The sequence below is a fragment of the Leptidea sinapis genome, chromosome 32 (genome assembly GCF_905404315.1).
Source record: "Leptidea sinapis chromosome 32, ilLepSina1.1, whole genome shotgun sequence".
Taxonomy (NCBI): Eukaryota; Metazoa; Arthropoda; class Insecta; order Lepidoptera; family Pieridae; genus Leptidea; species Leptidea sinapis.
The window spans coordinates 7,856,676-7,881,122 of NC_066296.1; the positions used below are offsets into that span (position 1 = coordinate 7,856,676).

The following is a 24,447-nucleotide window of genomic DNA, read 5'->3' on the forward strand; positions in this document are numbered from 1 at the left end:
GCATACAATATATGAGTCGTGTTTAAACAATATAAATTATTTTATGAAAAGTAAGAAAGAATTAATTGTATACACATAAATTATACAAATGATTTGAGTTTTCTCTCAGGACGTGTCATCTCGCCAAAATCTGGCACGAGACTCTCATGATGAGGTGAGATGATGCCTCGTGTAGAGGCGAAACACGTGTCGAATTGTGTAAAGACAAATATTGGCGGAATTAACACTAAAGAAATCTCAAATCATATATCAATCAAACTCACATCAAATTTACATATAAATTATCGTATATTGGATGAATCAACCTTTAGAGCTTGAACTCATTGTTTGTGTAAAGATGTTCAGGAAGATGATGGTCGTGATTACTTTCACTATTAGTAATTGCATCCAACCTAGTTTATATAAAACAAGAACAATGTAAGTAGTTACGTACACGAATCAAATGCTTAACAATATTTTTTACTTACTATTGTCTTACTTATCTAATTACATATAAGCTCGATTACCAAATTGACCATAGACTTGATTTCCTAACTGACGCTCAGAGCTAGAATCGAGAAAAACGGCGAACCGCCTAAATACAGTCCCACATAGCCTGGAAAAAGCTTCCCGCAGAATACATGCTATGAGCCCTCGGGTTTATAATAAACTCTCGGACTATATCACAAGCGTGTCAAATTGTAACACTTTTAAATAGAAACTCAAAAGGCATTGAGCGCTCGTTTTACTCATATAATGAATTTATAAATTAATAATTGAATTATTATGTTAAGTATGTATGACGTGTAATAGTATTTACGAATAAAAACTTGAACTTGAACTTTTCAATAACGTATCTCTAGTTACGGATAAATTGCTGTCACCGTTTAATGTCTATGTATAGTTATGGCTTATATAGGTTAGATGTTAGACGATAGGTTATTGGAATGTAAGTAAGCGTAAGAGGATGGATTTGTCTACCTCTAGTAAGTTAAACTAAATTTTAGGTTATTGAAAACGGCCGTTAGTCAAGATCGAATTGCTTTGATAGTTTGTTAAAGCTATTACTGACAACGATAAATTAATTTTGAAGATAGTGCTGACAGGGAATATAAAGATAGGAGAGATATTTTCAATTTTATTCAATATATTTCTTTTTCTAGTATATTAGATTAAGTATTCGTATATTTGTAATCAATATCCAGGTTAGTGAACTGCGCAATGTGAGTTTTGGTTTCAGTTTCAAACTCAGACTCAAATAAATCTTATTGAAATAAGCCTAAATTAAGCACTTTTAAACCTATCATTGCATTTTTCATTTTATTTAAGGAATGAAAGAAAATTAACACGGCAAAACAAAAAATATATACTCAGACTAAAATAATAATAAAAAATTAAAAACTGTGGCGACTCAATTCAATCGCAATCGTTGAAAAGATAATGATTGAAATTTAAATAAACATCAATTCCTGCCTAATCGACGATAAATGAAAAAATTGTATAAGTTAACATAAATCTTATTTTGCAAAATGAAATCTGGCCGTTTTAAGTGAGCGCCCAAATGTGCCGGTTACAAATAAACATACATACGGGTTAAGCTAATAAAAAGTCTGTAAAAATGTAAAGGAATTTCCAATTATAGTAACAATATCATCGTGATCTCAATCTGCACTGCTTAATTCAACTTTGTGTAAATGTTAGAGTCGCTATCCATTTGGCATCTCAATTGAGGAAAACTCTCTTCTGTTATTTCAATCTGAATAATCTAATTTATGATAGCTGTTGTTTTTACTATCATTTTCTTATGTAGCTTGTTAATGTACGTGTATATATCTTAATCTTAATATGTATAAATTACGTGACACGTTGTTTGTCCGCGATGGACTCCTAAACTAATGAACGGATTTTAATGGGGATTTCTTCATGAAGTGCAGTTTGGTCCAACTTGAGAGATAGGATACTTTTTATTTCGAATTGGGACCCATAATTATTTTTATATCCAATATTTGTTTTGAATGGACATATTTTCTATGAGAGAATTTAGTGACGTACGGTTTGACAGTTCTGCTGTGAAACAATTTCTTTATAACAACAAGGAGCATACGTTACGAAATAATTCTTGATGTTTTGAAATATTATTGGCAAATGTTTTTATTATCTACAGAACAACATCTGTCGGGTCATCTAGTATATATATAAGTCCAAAATTTTTATTAGCATCCGTTGCTTAGTAATGTTGTGTTAGATATTATAGAAGAACGCTCGTACGAAACGCCACGGTCACGGGTTCGAGTCTCTCATCGTGCATAAATTTTGTTTACAAATTTAATCTGTGTATTTTAAATTATGGTATCCAGGATGTCAGTATACTACAGAAATGATATAATATACCTACTTCATAATATGTTGCTGTGGGATCATAAATTAAAATCGCGGTACCACAAGCGACGATTTCTACATTTGAGTTTATTTTCATTTTGCAATAAAGCAATAATGTGTGTCTATATCTTTTTTTAATGTATTTAGAGGACAATGGAACGAATAGCAGGAGCGTGGGCTAGTAGGATTTTTTTTTAATTGTGCACTTCAATTCGTACAACGAAGACGTAGGCCTCAGTATATATTATTCTATTACCTTTTAATTTTCAGGTCAAATTAGAAATATCAATACCTATTCGTAATAATTTATCATTATTACTTAAATATCTCTCGTATAACAAACGGTCTTAATTATCGCTTTTGTACTTGTAGTGCTTATGCAATAACAAAATAAGGCATACAGTGTTGAGAACATAAGAAATTTAATCTTACGATTGTGCGACTTCACATGCAAAGAAAGGAAAAAGTGTGTGCGTTTAATCTTTACGCGCGATTGAAGTAAAACTTAATTATAACTGACTTTAGGAATAATTAACAGATACATATATATACTTTTTTTGCTTATCTGAAAGCTCATAGACTAAATATGTTATTTTCGTTTGCCCTTGTTAGTCCAACCTATTCGAGGACATCCAGTATATAACAAATATTCTTAAAAGTTGAAAGACAAGATGATTTAATACTTACATTAATGAAAGTCGTGTTATTAATAAACAATTGAATAAAAATAATTAAATTACTAATATCACACATATCAATATAACGTTGTTATTGAATATTAACGAATGTCGCGAACGTCAGACTGAGAACTTATATTAACTATTTATTACAAAGTAGCCATAAATGAATAAATACACTTGGAGATTTTCAGAAAATATTAGTGAGCAATTTGAAATAATTTTTTAAACCATCAATTTATAATGGTTAAAAATTGTATCAATTGACTTTTTGGAAATACTAACGTTACTTCCGTCAGAAAAATATTCTGAGTTACCCCCAAGTCACGCCTAAAGAAGTTTTACTTCAATAATTGTTTAAACAATGTTCTTAAAATCACCACAATCAGCATTAAAGTTAATTCGATTGAATATTTTTGCCATTTCAGGCCAAAATACCAAGCCATCAAGCAACCACAGAACTAATGCCCTTTGTAGTAAATCACCCCAACGGTCTTTTATACACCTCATTTCCTTCGCAACTTATCATAAAATCAAATGTCGCAAGTTACGTAAGTCAGCTGAAGTCCTTGTACAGCTTTGAGTTTCCGGTCACGTGTTGATATAAGACTGTTGTTACTGAACAATATAATGTTGGTTTCGAGGATATTGTATTGGCCACCACCTGAATATCAATGCTGCTTCCAATGTCCTTATAATCTACCAAGTTGTGGTGGCTTTGCAAGACAAACTCAGTACATCGGTTGAGTGTTAATTACACCTGAGAATATTTACTGTCCCTACTAATATAATAAATGTTTTTTTAATGAAAATAAGGGAAGAGACGAGCAGGACGTTCAGCTGATATTAAATGATATGCCCTGCCCATTACAATGCAGTGCCGGTCCGGATTCTTGAAAATTTCATACAACCACCATGTCACCTTGAGACATAAGATCTTAAATCTCAATGGCCCAGTAATTTCACTAGCTGCGGCGCCCTTCAGACCGAAACACAATACTGTTCACACATTACTGCTTCACGGCAGAAATAGGCGCCGTTTTTTATATGAAACCCGTTGTGGTACCGGTAATCTAGCCGGCATCCGGTGCAAAGTAGCCTTCCACTGGTAAAATGTGAATGTAAGTTTGTTTGTTATGCTGTTACGCTGGAGCTAATGAACAGATTTTGATGAAATTTGGTACAGATATAGACTAGAGCTTGGGAAAGGACATAAGCAAATACATTTTATCCCGGAAAAATCCATGGTTCCTGCGGGATTTGTGAAAAACAGAAATTGACGTAGATGAGCTTTACTACACCTAAGTAGTAGTAGTTTAGTTTGCCATAGCAATCTTCCTCGAAATAAGATTCATATAATATGTTGAGAATGGGAACCAGAACTGGAATAGAACATGAGATTATCTTAAATTCCAAACTTGCTTATTATTTTTAAAAACCCTTTATGGACGCGAACGCAGTCACGGGCATCAGCTAGTAATATATAAAACTACTCGTTTCCTTCGTAACAAAGACATTGTACTGTAAAATTATTTAATCAACAATTTTTTTTTGTTTTTTGCCAAGAATTTTTGCTTTAATCCATTGTTGCTAGATATAAGATATTTCTCTTTTTTATGGAAGGTTTTTGTCCTCCACAAACGATGCCACCTGATGTGGACAGTGGGGTAATTACCGCCGCCCAAATTTCACTATAGCAGGAGAATGTAACAAAGAAAACACAGAAAAAAAATGGCCTCTCGCCGAAAGCAGGAGTGCTATCAGGCTTGGGTCAATGCGGTGGTATCTAAGGATGTGAATTCCAGCGAACTTAAAAAACACTTCAATCATTTCTCCAGGTCCTTCAAAAGAGTTATTGCTGAATCGAAGTCGAAGCACATTGGCAGAATTGGCGAGAGACTTGCACGCCTTCCCTCGGGAACTCGTGCGTTCTGGTCGCTCGCCAAGGCTGTCAAAGGAAATTTCTGCCAGCTAGCCATTCCGCCACTGCACAGGGATGATGACTCGCTGGCCCATGACGCGAAAGAGAAAGCTGATCTCCTGGGCTCCCTCTTTTCGTCCAACTCGACTCTGGATGACCAAGGTGCACCACCACCGCATATTCCGCGGTGCGATTCATATATGCCGGAGGTAAAAATCCGGCATGGTGCCGTGCTTAAGGCGCTTCTCACCTTGGACATTCACAAATCGAGCGGGCCCGATGGCATTCCCCCAATAGTGCTGCGGACATGTGCTCCGGAACTGGCGCCGGTCCTTACCCGTCTTTTCCGGCTCTCCTACTCATCAGGCGTAGTCCCGAAATTATGGAAGGCGGCTTTAGTGCACCCGATCCCTAAGAAAGGTGTACGCTCAGATCCGTCCAACTACCGCCCCATTGCCATTACCTCCATTTTCTCCAAAGTAATGGAGTCGATCATCAACCGCCAGCTCTTGGGATACCTAGAGGGGCACCAGCTGATCAGCGACTGCCAGCACGGTTTCCGTCAGGGTCGCTCAGCTGGTGATCTTCTTGCGTACCTCACTCATAAATGGGCGCAAGCGGTTGAGTCGAAGGGAGAGGCGTTGGCGGTGAGTTTGGACATAGCGAAGGCCTTTGATCGGGTGTGGCATAAAGCGCTTATAGCGAAACTGCCATCCTATGGGCTCCCCGAGAAGTTGTGCAAATGGGTCACTAGCTTTTTGGCTGATCGGAGCATCAAGGTTGTTATCAACGGTGCATGCTCCGACTTAAAACCCATAAACTCTGGTGTCCCGCAAGGCTGTGTGCTATCCCCTACGCTGTTTCTTCTGCATATCAATGAAATGCTGCAAATCAGCAATATTCATTGCTATGCAGACGACAGCACGGGGTATGTTTCCTACACCGGCCGTGCCAACATGTCCCGGGATAGCCGACCATAGTCCCGAGACTATGCTTTGCAAAGTCTCGGAATGGGGCCGACAAAATTTAGTCCAATTCAACCCCAAGAAGACACAAGTTTGTGCGTTCACCACTAAAAAGTCTCCCTATGTCGTATCCCCTCGATTCGAGATCACTCCTCTAACTGCCACAGCCTGTATTTGCATACTTGGCGTCGATATATCGAGCGACGTTCAGTTCCGTGGTCACTTGGAAGAGAAGGCCAAACTGGCCTCTAAAAAGCTTGGTGTACTCAGTAAGGCGAGACAGTACTTCACTAAAAGCCACCGCCTGCAACTTTATAAGGCGCAAATTCGGCCTCACATGGAGTACTGTTCTCACCTCTGGGCGGGTGCTCCCCAGTACCAGCTTCTTCCATTTGACCGCATACAACGAAGAGCGGCTCGAATCATCGACGATCAAGTCATCTCCGATCGGCTTGATTCTCTAGCATTGCGTAGAGATGTGGGTTCTCTCTGCATCTTCTACCGCATTTATCACGGGGAGTGCTCAGAGGAGCTGTTCGGGTTGATTCCAGCGGCCGAATTCCACCATCGGACATTACGTGCAAAGTACCATCCGCATCACGTAGACGTCTGGCATTCCACAACCGCGCGTTTTCTTCGAAATTTCTTGCCTCGCACAGCCACTATGTGGAATCAACTACCGACAGCGGTCTTCCCGAACAGATACGACTTAGGGACCTTCAAGAAAAAAGCATATTCCCACCTTAAAGGCCGGCAACGCATTTCTTGACACACCTGTTGTTGCGGATGTCCATGGGCGGTTGCCTCACCTCACCCCATCCCGTTGAGCCTCTTGCCCGTTTGCCCCCTCTCATATAAAAAAAAAAAGAAGTGTTGCCAGCCTCTTCTTGAAAAAAGAGGAAAGCAGGTCTTCTATCCAAGTTTGTGACGGGTCGTGCCAAGGTGCAAATTGGCGGCAGTTTTATTTCTTAAAACTGTGGTTGTAGCTAAAGTATTTCCAAGTACTGAGGATTGTACTTTCATGTTGCAGAAGTAAATTAGACGATTAGTGAAAGGTCGTACGTATTGACTCACATTCCAAGAAACTGTCTTATTTCTGTTCTGTGACGCACTTTATACCTTAGAATAGATTTCAATGTTATAAATACAATGCAAATTGACGTCAATTCATTCGTGAATTTGTGGTTATTGAAGAGTAAACTACCTGTTGTTTGCACAGGATGCCGGCTAGATTATCGGTTCCACAAATGAAATGAATCAGTAATGTGTAAGCATTATTGTGTTTCGGTCTAAAGGGCGCCGTAGCTAGTGAAATTACTGGGTAAATTAGACTTAACATCTTGTCTCAAGGTGACGAGCGCAATTGTAGTACCGTTCAGAATTTTTGGGTTTTTCAGTATAACTATTTTATATTGTTTATTAATAAACTGATAGTATATGCAATATTATAATCATAATTACAATTGTTTTTTAATTACTTTGTTAAATTTGCTCTCGAAATTTAAAACATATTTGTAGATAGATAACTGAAATATGAAAGTAATACCTAAGATTTGCTAAATAATCTTATTCAATTGCTGTTCAATATCTTGTTGTACTTTCATCATTCTCGGATCATTCCAAATATTATATCCCTAGCGAGCCTAAAGACTTAACGAGCGCTAAATAGCCGAACGTGACGACTCAGTCTCACTTGATTCGAACAAAACATTAGCGCAGTTCACTGTAAACCAATAACTTACTAATTATTCAAATGTTACTTAATTTTTGCCTATAAAAGCAATCGCAATCAAATCGATTTTTCCGTGATAGTAATTGACAATCATTACGTTAATATTTGATGTGTTTACAATGTGCAATGACATGCAATGTCACTGTTACAAACACTAGTCGCGCCCAGATTGAATTTCAAACAATAATGATAAACGATAAATTAGTTACAAACATACATATTACTAGCTACTAATAAAATAAGAATCTTGTGGGTGGATTATCGTAAAATCCGTTCTTAGCTGACCTCTACTCGACGAAAGGTATATTCCTTCAAAATTCAAGTCTCTACGCCTTATGGTTCCAGAGATATCGTGATGAGTGACTATATACGTGGAAATCTCTTATATATATAGATATGAATTGCGCACTTTTTTGTTATTAAATAATCACTAGTGGGAGGCTCCTTTGCACAGAATGCCAGCTAGATTATGGGTACCACAACGGCGCTTATTTATGCCGTGAAGCAGTGATGTGTAAGCATTATTGTGTTTCGGTCTGATGGGCGCCGTAGCTAGTGAAATTACTGGGCAAATGAAACTTTACATTTTATGTCTCAAGAAGACGAGCGCGATTGTAGTGCCGCTCAGAAGTTTTGGGATTTTCAAGAATCCTGAGCGACACTGCATGGCGAATCAATTACCATCAGCTGAACGTCCTGCTCGTCTCGTCCCTTATTTTCATAAAAAAAATCTAGGCACAAACTATAAATCAACAATTAATAATCGAGATGGCGCAATTAAAAATGCCCGCTTCACCATATATGTTCAAAATTATTTAGTGTTTCAAAAGTATTATCATCAATCATATAAAACGTATCTTTTATGATTACACTACGCGATGGCTGCTTCTAAAGTTTACTTTGAATCAAAGTCAAAGTCAAAAAAATCTTTATTCACTGTAAAACTTTATAAGTTATTTATTGCAAGTCAGGATGAAGTACAAAAGTTACAATAGCATTCAAATGAGTATAACAATATTCATTAACAAAATTTAGAACATTAATTCCAACTATCTTTATCATTCAAATAATCATTCACATTATAATAGGCCTTATATGTTAATTTATTTTTGAACGATACATTTAAATTTTTTAATAGGTAATATTTTAATATCATTTGGGAGTTTATTATAAAATAAACTTTAACCCCCTTATTCATAATAGTCCGCTAACTTTAAACAGCCGCTAAGGAGTGTTTTTTCTCATTCTGACTTAGGTCAATAGAAGAAGACAGAGTGAGAATTAGCAATGCTTTAAGTTAGCAGACTATTACGAATAAAGGAGTAAAAGTCACAATCCACTATAAAAGATTTAGCAATTTTACTGAGCCTATTAGATGGAATTGCGAGTTCATGTTTGTTTCGAGTTTAGACATTATGTACATCACTATTCTTTTTAAATTGGCTAATATGTTTATGAGCGTATAGGAGGTTCTGTCAGTGTACTGTCATAATATTAATTTCACTAAACTTTTCTCACAATTAATCCCTTGAACGCCACGAATGAATCAGCACGATAATTACTAACCTTACGACGTGCATGAATAAATGAACACTTTTAAAATACTCGTGATAGCTTCCCATTCAGTGTTACCGATAATAGATAACTGTCACGAAATAAGGTGATTCTTTTAGATTTCAATTCCCCTGCAATATTGTCAATTACCGTTATATTGTTGTTTTCTTTTCATTATTAGTTATTTTTATTTTTCATAAGCTTACTCGCAAAGACTACAAAACTGAGTCCACCATCTTAAGCTGTTTGGCCTTAGGGATTGCTTGTAACTAATTCTAGTAGGCTTCATAGGATACATAATAGCTTTAAGGGTAAATGTATACACGTCTGTAATAAAGTCCCAGCCACTGTTCAGGCATTATCTATAAATAAATGTAAATGTTTTATAAAAAAAATGGCTCTGTCGTAAATCCTATTACTCCACTGCTGAATATCTAAATCATCGGACAGCCTGGGACTAGATTGTGATTATTTTATAGCGATAGAGAAATGACTGTACAATATTGTATATTTTTATTGAAAAGAGTGCAAAAAAAGAATGCTGGGAGAGTTTCTTGCGCCGCTTCTTCCCTCTCAGAGCGCCATTTGTTTCCGAAGCGGTAGTAGTATCTAGTAGTTATTAGAAATGACATCAAAAGAATTCTAAAGGAATCAATTTTGAGAAAATAAATGCCTTTTATGCCTTAGATTGCCTGCAACAGATGGCACGAAAAGAACAAGTTTTCAATGGAAAAATAGATGACAATGAACTTTTGAGTAGATTCAATATAAACGTACCTCGGAGACCTCCTCGCAACCTATGTCCTTTCTTTAAAACTAATAACGCTCGAACGAAACTTGGACAGGACGCTCCTACAGCTCGTATGTCACGCGTATACAATGAATGTGTAAAAAACATAGCAACACTGGACATTGGTTGTGATAGGCTCCCACATTTTATACGCTTTATATTAGCTTCACTTGTATGTTTGTATGTTTGTAACCGACTTCTTTGGGCGCGATTTTGACCCACTTTAAACGGCTAGATTTCGATCAAACTTTGTAGATTTATCGAGGACCGATGACATTACATTAATTTGATAAAATTATTAAATTTTTCAATTTGCAAAATATGATTTTTGTCAATTTATATAATTTTCATCTATAGTCGATAAGGCAGGAATTGATGTTAAAGTACTTAATAGTTTAAAAATACGCTTTTATAGAAAACTTAACTAAAAAATGATAAATAAGTAATAGTTAAAAAAAACTAAAAAGCACGCTTTATATAAAATTCAACTAATAAATAGAAAATAAATTTAAATTGAAAATAGTGTATAAAAAATATATTTTATTGTAAAAAAAGCGTGGGGTGCTTTTTAACATATTATTAAAATAATAATTCTTCTACACCCCACGTTTTTTTTACAATAAAATATATATTTTTTAAACTATTTTCAATTTAAATTTATTTTCTATTTTTTTGGTTGAATTTTATATAAAGCGTGCTTTTTAGTTGTTTTTAACTATTATTTTCTAATAAAATGTAGCGACGCTCTGGCCAATTAATTCGTGTTTAACTTTTTATTATATTCAACATTTGTTCTTGTTCAGAAAACCATATTTTTCCAACCAATACTTATTATGCAACTTATTTTTAATATACTTAAGTAGTTTTTAGTCACCTTAAATACAAATTAGAGTCACTGTTATTTTTATGGAATGATGTGTTCTCCTATAATTGGTAGTACATACAAATGTTTAGATATAAGTTAATATGTACAACTGTTGGAGATCCACACAAAAAAATAAATAAAATAAACATATTATGCAATTTATTTTAGCAACAGAACGTGGTTGTTCCTCAAGTAATAATTGGTCGAAACATTTCATTTTTTTATTAATACGATGAATATTTATTATTAATTTTATTTTATTTTGTAATCCCACAGCCATTCAATTTAAATTATAACATAATTTTAAGAGCTAAATAAATATCGCAACATATAAAAGGGATAAAAGACATTTATTTCCTCAAAATTGATTCGTTTGGAATTCTTTTTGATGTCATTTTTAATATACTAGACACTACTACCGCTTCCGGAACAAATGGCGCTCTGAGAGAGAAGAAGCGGCGCAAGAAATCTCCCCCCACCATTCTTTTTTTGCGCTCTTTTTAATAAAATATACAATATTGTACTGTCATTGCTATTGCTATAGTATAATCATAATCTAGTCTTAGACTGTCCGATCACTTAGATATTCAGCTGTGGAGTAGTAGGATTTACGACAGAGCCATTTTTTAATAAAATATTTAAATTTGTTTATAGATGATGTCTGAACAGTGGCTGGGACTTTATTATAAAAGTGTATACATTTACCCTTAAAGCTATTATGGATCTTATGAAGCCTACTAGAATTAGTTACAAGCAATCCCTTATTTCTAGTGTTATAATAATGAAAATCACTATTTAAAGCAAAGAGATGTCGAATTTTGTGAACGTATATTAAATTTTCATAAATGTACTGACAATGAAAAGCCATAATATTTATTTCTTTAAATATTTCTTTGAGACACTATACATAACCAAGCTGATATATTTCACGAACAGTTCTCTTTTGCAGTGCAAACACTATATCAATGTCAGCAGCATGACCCCACAGTAGAATACCGTACGTCATAAATGGATAGTACATTTACTATTATTACAATATAGCAACAAATTGTCCTTGCGTATGTGTTTTTGTTTTGTGTGTGGTTTTAAAATATTAAAAAAAAAATCTCTAAATTTTCTCCAATATGAATTTGAAATATTATTACTGATGGGACGGATGTAAGTTAGTATTATGTTAAGTCCACATATTAGTAGTAATATTTCGTGGAGAAAAACTCATTTCTCTTTTTTTTTAATATTTGTTTTTATATTTTAATAAATATAAGTTCATTGTTTGAAAAAATATTCTAGAATCTAGAGCAATTTTGGGTGAATGTGGAGTGAACTCGCAAGGGTATTGTTATATGTGATGTTTGTTCTGAAATATTTTATTTAATGCTATTATATGATTAGTTTGTAACTGTCGTAATAGGTCTCCTGTAAGAATAGTTGCTATGTGTGTGGTAAATAAATACATTACTTTTGCCGTTCCGCTATCAGACAGCGAACGATATGTCCTGGGATAAGGATTAAGGATATCCAGAAATAGTCACTTGGCAAAAATATTAGAAAAGAAACCGCTCTATTTATGTTCTTCCAAGAGGCCTGCGAGAATCCTAAATACATCCTTCTGGAATGTTAGGCCATCACCGCAACGAGGGCAGCTTGCCTCAAGGCCTTCAATATCCCGGCAGAGGACCTACCCCACCTGTGTACATGTGAGGTTACTGCGTCTCTAAAACCTCATAGGCCTGGAGGATGTGATTTGGATACAAACCGGACTCCGAATACGCAAGGCAATGCAATACCTCTAGAAATAAAAAACTTACCACAGAAACGAGTTACTGGACTTCTGTTCAAATGGTTAATCGACAAAATATTTTTTAAATTTTAAGTAAACTTTTTGCATGCTAATTTAAATTAGCCGGATAGAAAATAATTTCAGATCTAATGATAATGTATACTGTATTCGAGGCAATAAATAGATTTCATTTCGATGGAAAAATTCTCTAAACGCCACATCACAATGACCCTAAGTCATTGCTAGAGTCCAAGCACACATAGAGGGAACAATAGATCCACAGATTTAGATGCTTATTTCCAGAAGAAGCCTTGTCTTCTATATGAATGTCAAACATGGACTTTCACGAATAAAATAGAACGATACAGAAAGCAATAGAAAGAAGCATATTAAAAATAAGAAAAATTCAAAAGATAACAAAAGTTCTAATTAGACAAAGAACAAAAATAAAAGATATACTGACCCACGCGTTGAAACTAAAATGGCAATGGGCCGGTCATATATCACGACTCTCAGACAAGAGATGGACGATACAGACAACGAAATTGTAAGGGCCGGTGGGCATTAGAAGAGTTGGAAGACCGTGTAAGTGGTGGGCTGATGATGTGAAATGTGCTTGAAAAAACTGGCTAATATTGTGCAAAGACCGTAAAGTGTGGAAATTGGAGGAGACCTACAACCAAAGAGGGGCCCATAGTACTAATTAAAACATTAATTATTAAGAAATATAAAAAAACATTCTAACATAAAACTTTTTCTCTTTTTTAATTCTTATAGTATTATGCTTAAGTTAAAATTACTAACAAGTAGTGTAGTTTAATTTAATGATGTTATTTAGTATGGGAATATAAGGCTTTTTTTATTAACGCCAAAAGCAGCACCGCTTCAGCGCAAATGAGTGTACATTCAACGCGGTGTATATTCGTGTTAAATTAAAATCATAACATTCTGAAATCAGCGCAGATGATCGACGATCACGAACTGAATACAGAAATAGCTAGAGTCAACCTCACACCTGACGTCAGTGTTGTCACTTCTATGTTTTCATTTTTACAATGACAAACAAAACGCGATCAGAGCCAAGTGGCTGTCAACGGTTGTGGGCGCCTCGTTCATTTATCCGAGAATATGTGCTCTTTGTATAAATCAAATGTAAAGACAACTGCAGTTTAATTAGACTAAGGAGAACTTGCCTGGAAAACTCGGTACTTTAGGATATTAGAATTGCATTTTTACCCAATATTCATGACAAGGTAAACGCTCTAGTACATAGGTTCTCAACGTGGGCGATAACGGCACCTTGTGGGCGTTTGAGACTTTCGGGGGGGCAGTAGAAGACCCAGAGAAAATTAGGGGGCATTGAGATGGCGCAGATGGGGCGTGGGTAGATTCAAAAAAATACACGAAAATACTCTAGAAAAAAACATATTCTCAAAAAAGGGCGGTGAGCAAAATAAGGTTGAGAAACGAGTTAGAAAGTTTCTAAACTTTCCACTCTCCAAAAAATATACTCAGTAAATTTTTTGGATTCCACCTTAGATCATATATGCGAACATGATAATAAGTGCAGTAGGAATGTCAAAAATCTACTGTTCAACTCCTACTGTCAGTGCTTTTCCAAGTAACTTGTGGGTGAAGCATACACGTAAAACTATGAACATTTTTAGAGTACAATATAATCATGCTTTTAGGATGTCCATGGGATTACCACGTTTTTGTAGTGCATCTCATATGTTTGTCTTATACAGAGTAGATGATTTTTATGCTAAACTGAGGAAAAAGTTTTTCTTTAATTAGGGATAGAATTTAAAAAAAATGAAAATAGTATATTATTCTAAAATCTAAAAATAATTGCTTGTAATATTACTAATCCTAGAATAATTTATATCTACCAATATATGGGCAATGTTGCCTGAAATAAATAAATTTATTATTATTATTATTGAGCGAAGCGAAGCAAAGCTGTGCGGAGCTCCCACTGGGTGACTCCAATGTTTCTCGGCCATTTCTGGACCGATTTAAAAAAAAATAAACTCATAGAAAGCTTTTGAAATTTTCTAGGTTATTGTTGAGACAGAATTTTGAATTTTGCCTTGATTCATTTATTATTATTAAAAATAAACATGATTTACAAATTATTCTAAATTAGCACGCGCTATTTATATTTATTTAAAAATTGAGGCAATTGATCAAATCTTGTTTGATTAATTTTGTTATGTTTTTGTACACAGACTTAGTTTACATCGCTTTGCTCAAATAAACGCCGCAGCGAAGCGGTACAACGAGCGACTAGCATGCCGCATCCTAGTTATACATCTAGATAGACTGTGACAGCTGTGAAAACATCGAAAAGAAATGAAATTGACAGTTAACCTCTATTTTGAGAAACGCACGCACACTAAAGTAATAAACCTGGCCTGTTTTTCATCGGTTATCTTGAGGCTCTATCTAGACGTATGAATAAGCTAAGCATTCTACAATGGTAATCTTAATTAGTACTTACTGACATTTTAGACCTGGTCTAAAATGTCAGTGGGCACACCAATTTTGTATATATAGCTGACATATTAAATTATTATATTATTTTAGTTTGTATTATACAATTTGTGTTTTAATCTCACATTTATTTTGATCTAAAAGATTCCTCTTACGAGACTTATTCCGAACATATGGTAGATTCAGTAATTTAAAAAAAAATATAGTGACGATTGAAAAGCAATTTATCCTAATTGGTTACAGTTTATTTGACTTTGATTTTCATATTATTATTACTTATTAATATATTATCACATAAATAGTAACATTTTTGAACCATTATCTATTTTTACTGGTTTTTTAATTTGATAATATATTTTATAGTATTCTCTGAGACTTGTCTCAAAATGCTATCTGCATTTTGAGACATTTTGAGTCGGGAGTCTGAGAGCATTAACCTGTTTTCATGTCTTATTGAGTACATCTGTTCGTTTTGTGTAAAAAGGGATATAAGTGAAATTTTTCTTCTAAAGCACACTTTCCTTCCTAGTCGTGAGTCAACTGTCACTGTCTGAATAAAACTTGAAATCAATAAATGTTTCACATTGCTGCTTATACACTAAGAATATTTTAAGCCTGTGGTTAAGTGATCACCGCCACCCACATTATCTTGCAACACGCGAGAAATCACAGGAGCGTTGTCAGCCCTTAAGGAAGTTGTACGCGCTTTATTTGAAGGTAGCCATGTCGTATCGTCCCGGAAACACCGCACAAGGAAGCTCATTCCACAGCTTTGTAGTATGTGGAAGAAAGTTCCTTGAAAACCGCACTATCGACAAATGCCACACACCATGTGGGGATGATATCGTAATTTGGGGCGTGCCGTGCAAAGGTAGAATTCGAAGATTCTAAAATATAGATACAGGGTAGGATAAGTATATGCTAAGCTGTTTAAAGTGGGGTTTCAGCAAAATAATACGAGCAACTATCAAAGTATCCATACGGAACATGCAAGTTCTTGTCGTTGCTAAATAAAAGCTGCACTGGGCAACTTATACAACCATCCCTCCAACTAAACATTCCTTTTATATAATATACTTACAGACGCGACAGACGTTGTTCTGTACATAATAAATAAAATACTGTCTTTTATGAATTTGTCAATAATAATTCATAACATCAAGAATTATTTCGTAAAATATGCTCCCTGTTGTTATAACGAAATTGTTTCACAGCAGAACTGTCAAACCGTGCGGCAATAAATTCTCTCATAGAAAATATGTTTATACAATACATATATTGGAAATAATTCCAAATCGAAATAAATGCTATCATATCTCTCAATTGGGACTAAACTGAACTCCATGAAGTAATTTCCATTACAATCCGTTCATTAGTTTAAGAGTTCACTGGGAACAAACATCAGGATACTGGATTTATATATATTACTAGCTGACCCAGCAAACGTCGTATTGCCATATAACATATTAAAAAAATATATAAAAAATTTGATGCAACCGATTCTCAGACCTACCAAATATATCGTACTACAATTATTGTATTCGATTGCCATCTTGCAACCCTATATCGGTTTGGTGGATGGAACAGAATATATTTGAAGATCGTAGAAGGGCGAAAATTTAAAAAAAAATTGGGATGGACTACCCTTAACATTTAGGGGGATGAAAAATAGATAGTAGCCGATTCTCAGACCCACTGAATATGCATATAAAATTTGGTAAAAATCAGTAAAGCCGTTTCGGAGGAGTAAGGTAACTAAAATTGTGACACGAGAATTTTATATATAAGATTAAGATGATAAAAAACAAAGAATAATGCGAATAATAACCTTGAGCAACCAAATAACTTACCCGTTAATATAATATTCATTTTATAACAATGTATATATGTTGTAGAAGTACAGAAACTCTTGCAAGCACTGTCGTAAATAATTCCGTTCAAACGTTTACGATAAACGATTAGTTTAATTACAAGCTCATTGTAATGTTTGCCAAGTGTTTAAAATAGAATCCAGCGTGACAAATGTGGATGTCTTTCAATAAATTTGTTAGAAGTTTTTAATGATAACACTTGGCATATCTTTTTAATAAATAAGTACTTAACTTCATAAATTAATAGATATACTAAAAGTTTCAAAAGCATTCTTGTTTGAATATTAAGATACATTTAACCAACTAAATTTTTTTTTTATATGAGATAAGCGGGCAGTAGCCCACGTGAAGCGAAGTGATAAGGCCTATGGAGGTCCATTCGTAGGTACGAAAAGTCAATAGATACGTTGCTGGCCCCTAAGGAATGCTCTGAGCTTAGTTTTGCTCCTTCCTGAGTGCGCAGAGCAGCCTGGGTATCCACCACTAGATACAACTCCCAATCGTAATCCAGGGACGGAATTTCCAAGATTGTTTAACAGGATTCAAAAGTGTTCTTGTGAATGAATATGAAAATTAATTAAACAAACTAAATATTACATTAACATCGACTTGTTATGTTACTTTAAAGGTTGATGCATCCAATATACGATAATTAATATGTATACATTTAATTATTTATTACTTTTCATAAAATAATTTATATTATTTAAACACGACTCATATATTGTATGCAGCACCTTACAAACTAATTTGTTATGTATATTACAGCCATTGTAAAATACTCTATTCGATTGAAAAGAGTGGCCGTTGATTTTCTTATAAGTTCTTCTCACGAACTCAACTTTTTACGAACATATTATGTTATATATATATATATCTATATCAGTAATTTAAAACAAATATTTATAGTGAGCATTCAGAGGTACTTAATTTAACTAAGCCTATTTGAATAAAGATTATTTGAATTTGATTTTATAGATAAATCTGCGTCATATTTGTAAGACATTTTATAAAAACAAAAATATTATTTATTATGGGAGCGGTAAAATGGCCTACTAATGCGAGGTATTTTAACCATAGAGAAATAATTCAATCAAAATTGCACTCGATAAATACAAAAAGTATCTAAACATTACCGGCCGCTACTTAGTGTGATATTTTTTTAAAACGTTTACTTACACTTACATTTATAATAAATTTTCTGTTTTTGTTAATTTGCAGACATTGCCTTAAAAAGATAAATTTTATAACGGATTAGTGGTCAAAAATCTGACGTGTAATTGATTGTAACGCGGTCAGTAACAACCTGGCTAAAAACATAGGTGCGCATAACACACGCTTTATTTATTTTGAATATTTAGAAAAAAATGAAGGGTCATTGACATTTTCGTTAATTATTTTTTTTATTTTAGTACAATGTGCTTCGTCAATCTTACCATACGAAAACTAACGCTAAATGAACACAAACACTAATCACTAAAACTAAACACGAATTATCACTCTGATCAAGTCATGTTATTTCCCGCCAAAATCGTTTTTTATGTCAGTTAGCAAACTTTTTCGCCGCGGCGATGGCGCTTGCCTTGCGGTATTCAGCCGACTGAAGACTTTACCGCTAGTTTGCTAGTGTTGGTCACTCATGGGGTACATAGATGGTTTCGATCGTAGATACACAGTTACAATGGGGTCACAACCTTGAATATTAGTTAACGATGAATATAAGTGTTTTCCAAGGGCTAGCTTCAGATAATAAAATATCAGTTATAATAAGAAGATTGTTAAAGGTAAATTACTCTTTGTTTTAAGTAAAACATTGACAATCAAAATCTAGTAGTCCCAGTATTATGAAGTATGATAGAAAATTATTCTTATATATAAAAGTTTGTGCGATGAAAAAGGTATTGAATAACCTTGAGTAGCCGTGCCCTCGTTAAACACAAAAACACGTCGAATAGAAACTTTTTTATTGCTACAAAGGGCTACGACCGCAGCCCACGAATTCTCGCTTGACTAACACAGCAATATAAATGATGGTGAATATAATATTATGTATGTTTTATTCGAAAACATGATGAAATATTTTTCATATATTTTTCTGTGGAAAAGATGATGTTTATGTGTAAAAATTAATTACAATGTTTAAGTAACAATTTTAATTAATAATTTATTCTTAAAATAAGTTTGTGTTTTTAATTAATATTTAATATGATTAATATACTATTCGTTACTAGAAATTATTACATAGATTTGTTTTCAGAATTTTTTGTTTACAACACTAATAAAAGTTTGTTTACGTCTAGAAACTTTTGAAGTTTAACGTTCCCACAAAATAACGTTAGATGAGGCATTTTATCGCTATAAGGGCAACTATACATGAGATGTTGTGTCTTCAAAAGTGTCGTCAAAATTTATATCACTTTATTGACTTGACCATTGGTTGTTTATTTAATCTTTATTTAAAATTTAGTAATTTATTTAATCCGAATTTAAAAGTACATCTTCACATTACCAATATGTAATATATTGTAAAACTGAGTAGTAGTAATTTACGATCCTATATATAGATCCTATAGATTACGTAATTACGATTGTTTGTACAATCTCTGGATTTTATATTTATTAATATTGTTTTTTGTTAAATAATATAAAGTACAATTTAAGACTCAGTGAACAGTGTAAGCTTCGTCTAGATAGCGATACATGAATTTGGCTTACACATATAAAATATGTAATAACTCAAACGTAATGCTAATAAATAAAATATTCATATTTGTAAAATATTACTTTCTTACAAAACGTTATCATGCACTGGTGTAAATACGCCATTTAAATGACACGTAAACAATGTTCCTTATTGTTTATTGGTACCTCCAGTAAAATGTCAAAAGTGAGATGCAATTGACATGTTTCCAACCTCTTTTTTATATGAAAATAATGGACGAGACGAGCAGGACGTTCAGCTGATGATAATTGATACACCCTGCCCATTACAATGCAGCACCGCTCAAGATTATTCAAAAGCCCATAAATTCTGAGCGGCACTACAACTGCGCTCGTCACATTGAGACATAAGATGTTAAGTCTCATGTGCCCAGTAATTTCACTAGCTACGTCGTCGTTCAGACCGAAACACAATAATGCTTACACATTACTGTTGTGGTACCCATAATCTAGCCGGCATCTATTAATTAATAAAATACAATTCATAACCTAATAACTAATATAAGTTTTCACTTCTGTCGGACTCCCGGAGTGCAACCCGGTAACATTTTTCTTTATTTACTATTAAATATTTAAATATGAGCACACTAACTAATTATAAAAGCAATTAACAATTCAGTCCTTATATGTAGGTATCAGAAAACTTATTTCTATAATCCTATCTACGAGTTGGGGGATCAGGCTTTATTAAAATTATAAGCTTATACAATATTATGGTCTTAGGGGAAGGAGTCCTGGGGAAAACCTGGCTATTCGTTGTTAAGGATGGTATATGTAGTACGCAAGAGCGACGTCTCAAGTCAATTTCCTAATATGTAAATATTGGGGTTGAGCAGGTTATCAACTGTAAAGTAGATCCTGTAGATAAACCGACTAAAACAAGATACGACATGGGTACCTTCAAAAAAAGCGCGTACACCTTCCTTAAAGGCTGGCAACGCTCCTGTGATTCCTCTGGTGTTGCAAGTGATTGTGGGCGGCGGTGATCACTTAACAACAGGTGACCCGTACGCTCGTTTGTCCTCCTATTCCATAAAAAAAACCCAATCTTAGAGTTGAACAAAGCATAGAAGATTTTATAAACGATACTTCACTCGAACGTTTGGCTCAGTTGGAAAGAGCGCGCGCACGGAACGCGAGAGGTCGCGGGGTTCGAGTCCCGCATTGTTCATAAAATTATGTTTTCATTTTCATTTATGTAATCCCAGAAGTGAAGGTTATCACTTTAAAAACATAAAATATTGTTTAAATATTCGTAGTTCTAAAGCTTGTTTTAATACTACGGAATGTAGCGACATCTACGCCGTAGTACTGTGTAACGTTGCATTCTCAAAGAAAGTAGCGCCATCTCTTAGCGTCCTCATGAATTAGAAGGCGCGAGCTTTCTAGTTCTTGTTTGAATTTACAGTTTTCTATTGCGATTTTCTCTATGTGTAGGTATGACAAAATCACGATAGGCGGCGGAAATGGCGACTAACGTTTCAATAAATATTTTATAAGACGTTCACTGCAAATAGTAGAGTTTAAATATAAACAGGTTAGTCAATACTTAGAAAGTAATTTGGATTATCTCTGTAGGATGATCTGCTGATTTTTAAACAAATGGGTTAAGTTTCCTTCCTACTCGAGTCGTAGTAATCATCATAAATAAATGATTTCAATTGAAAACAATGCCTTTCACATATAGCCTAACTTTGGTAGCAACTTCTTGACGTGGTTTCTCCAGTACATATTTTATGGTATCTTTAAAGAAACATGAATAAGTAAGATTTCTCGACTTTGATCATGGTGATAGTGGGCGTGATTATCATCCCATGGCCTGTAGGACAACCACCAAAAAACGCCCTGGAAATTCCTCTGATTTTGCAAAAAACAACAAATGCATCACTCTATCCCATGAAAAATCGGTCAAGTGCGAAATGTAATTTTAATCTTCATCGCCATTTTGAAATCTATCATCATTTTTGTTTTTATTAGTCATTGCGGCAAAATACGCTCTATAAAAATGAGCTATTGTAAGGTAAGCCGATCACTGAATATTAGTAAAAAGGTTCTAAATTGTTGGCTCTTTGTATAACAAACCCTAAAAAGACAGATTATACTGAAAATTTCATTAAAACTGTGACCACAGTTGGTTAAAAGCAGCTTTAATTTCCCATTGATTCACCGTCGCTCGACAGCAGTAAAAATAACTGTCTTTAAAGCGTACTGCACATCGCTCGACTCGAGTAGCCTGTGGGTGTACTACACTAATAAAGCATACAGTCCCCTGCGGGTCCAGTATAACAATACCTTCAGACTGTTGGAGCTGCCACGTTCAGGTCGCACGTCAGCTATATATACACGCAGAGGTCGTTAGCTTTAGCACCAGTTTTTTACCAGTGGGTGGGTTCATTGCAAAGGATGCCGGATAGATTATTGGTACCTCAACGGCGGCTATTTCTGTCGTGAAGCAATAATGTGTAAGCATTATTGTGTTTAGGGTCTGAAGGGCGCCGTAGCTAGTGAAATTGCTGGGCAAATGAGACTTAACATCTTATGTCTCAAGGTCACGAGCGCAATTATAGTGCCGCTCAGAATTTTGGGGTTTTTCAAGAATATTGAGCGACACTGCATTGTAATTGACCCTTATTGTCATAAAAAAAACATCCTACGTAAACAAGCAACTTTTCTTCTGCGCCGAATACGAGGCAGCAGTTACAGTGTTCTAAGAGCGATACCCGACAGCGAGGACTGTCAATTACTGGGCAAATGAGACTTAACAACTTATGTCTCAAGGCGACAAGCGCAATTGTAGTGCCGCTCAGAATTTTTGGGTTTTTCAAGAATCAAGGCATAGAGTATAAATTATCATCAGCTGAACGTCCTGCTCGTGTCATCCCTTATTTTATAAAAAAAACCCTTATTTCACTCTTACCGTCAGTATGTGTGTCTTCCTGGAAGAATTAAGTTTTCAAGGAACTTTCTTCAACGTATCGAAACTATACGATATAGGTACCTACAAATGCCGGTACAACTATCTAAAAGGCTGGCAATGCCCCTGTGGTTCCTCTGGTGCTGCTAGAGAGTACTGGCAAGGTGATCACTCTCCATCCGTACGCTCGTTTATGATCCAATTTATAAAAAATAGTATTTTATTGTAGAGTGCATATCGTGGGAATAGTTGAGTATTGATAGAGATGTGGTTACTGTGGAATTTGTGGTCGTGATACTGTGATAGACGGGGGAGACAGGGGTGAAATTATAGTTAAAGTATATGAATATTAATTTTTAACTTCAAATTGTTTGAAAACGTATTTATTTTTTACTTTTGTTAAAGATTTTTAATGTTAAACCAAATAATTTGGAATTGACAAAAATATAATTTTCACAAGAGTATTTTTGAATTTGATGGTAATTAAAATCTCAGAACTCTTTAAAAGAACGTTATATCGTTCTCTGAATAATTCATACGTATCCTATCATTAGATCGGATTTTAAAATGAGACTCTTTAGGGAATTAAAAAAATATATCTACGGGATCTAAAACAATATTCAAATGTGACAAAAATAAGAATAACAATAATACTAAATGATTTAAATAAAGAACCCCTTCAAGAATATGATAATAGTACCGGAAGTGTCATTTACATCGACCATGAAGGCTCTCTCGGGAAATCGTCGACTCGTGTCGTACGAAACTTGTTTATTATATCCAGGTTTTTATTGAGGAAATCGCGGTATGGGAAAAGTGAATAATACTCTATAGTTTTGAAATTCTTAGGTTTATGGTTTTACCACAAAAAATCAATTCATTTACTATCCCCACTCTTCTTAAATATTTTAAACAACTTAAACCACTAAAAAGTCAGGTTTCTACTTGAGTAACTCTTTGCGGGGCTCCGTAGATTGTGATAATTATAAAAATCATCTTTTATTCTGATTCATTTCAGTCGGAAGATGTCCACTGCTGGACAAAGGCCTCCCCCAATGATGCCCATGAAGATTGGTCCCATGCTGCCCTCATCCAGGCTCAGAGGGAGGCTCCTTTGCACAGGATACCGGCTGGATTATGGGTGGTACCGTTGTGGTCAACGGCACCTATTTCTGCCGTGAAGTAGTAATGTGTAATCATTACTGTGTTTCGGTCTGAAGGGCGCCGTAGCTAGTGAACTTACTGGGCAAACGAGACTTAACATCTCATGTCTCAAGGTGACGAGCGCAATTGTAGTGTCGCTCAGAATTTTTGCGTTATTTCAAGAATCCTGAGTGGCTCTGCTTTGTAATGGGCAGGGCGTATCAATTACCATCAGCCCTTTTTGAAGGTATGTTGTTATTGTTGCAATGATTGTTAGGTATGTTTATACATTACACTGCTTCACGGCAGAAATAGCGCCGTTGTGGTGCCCATAATCTAGCCGGTTTCCTGTGCAAAGGAGCCTCGCACTGGTCCCACCTTCCTTAAAGGCAGGCAACGCTCCTGTAATTCCTCTGGTGTTGCAATAGAATGGGCGGCGGTGATGACTTAACACCAGGTGACCCGTACGCTCGTTTGTCCTCCTTTTCCATTAAAAAAACATAATTATTTTCAGATTACAAAAACATATGTCTAAACAAAAGTAATTCAAACAGTTGTAATTACTACTTTACATATTATATTATATTGTAATTTAAATTATTTGTAAATCGAAGAAAATGTAAATCATGATATAAAAGAGTGGCAATGAGTTTCTTGCTA

General features: G+C 34.8%; 2 protein-coding genes across 6 annotated transcripts in view; one reads left to right on the forward strand and one right to left on the reverse strand.

The window, feature by feature from the left end:
• The window catches only part of LOC126974458 (uncharacterized), a 159,198-nt gene that overhangs the window by 73,526 nt on the left and 61,225 nt on the right, over window positions 1-24,447 (reverse strand). For 4 of the 5 annotated variants that reach the window (XM_050821960.1, XM_050821958.1, XM_050821961.1 and 1 more), the window contains exon 1: window positions 18,446-18,614. The exons of the other annotated variant lie outside the window; for it this stretch is intronic. The gene's annotated coding sequence lies outside the window, so the exon portion shown is untranslated. Of the gene's footprint in view, window positions 1-18,445; window positions 18,615-24,447 lie in introns of those variants that run through there. 5 annotated transcript variants of the gene reach the window in all.
• The window catches only part of LOC126974460 (aminoacylase-1-like), a 43,575-nt gene continuing 37,698 nt past the window's right edge, over window positions 18,571-24,447 (forward strand). Inside the window, exon 1 of the mRNA XM_050821966.1 lies at window positions 18,571-18,793. The gene's annotated coding sequence lies outside the window, so the exon portion shown is untranslated. The remainder of the gene's footprint in view (window positions 18,794-24,447) is intronic.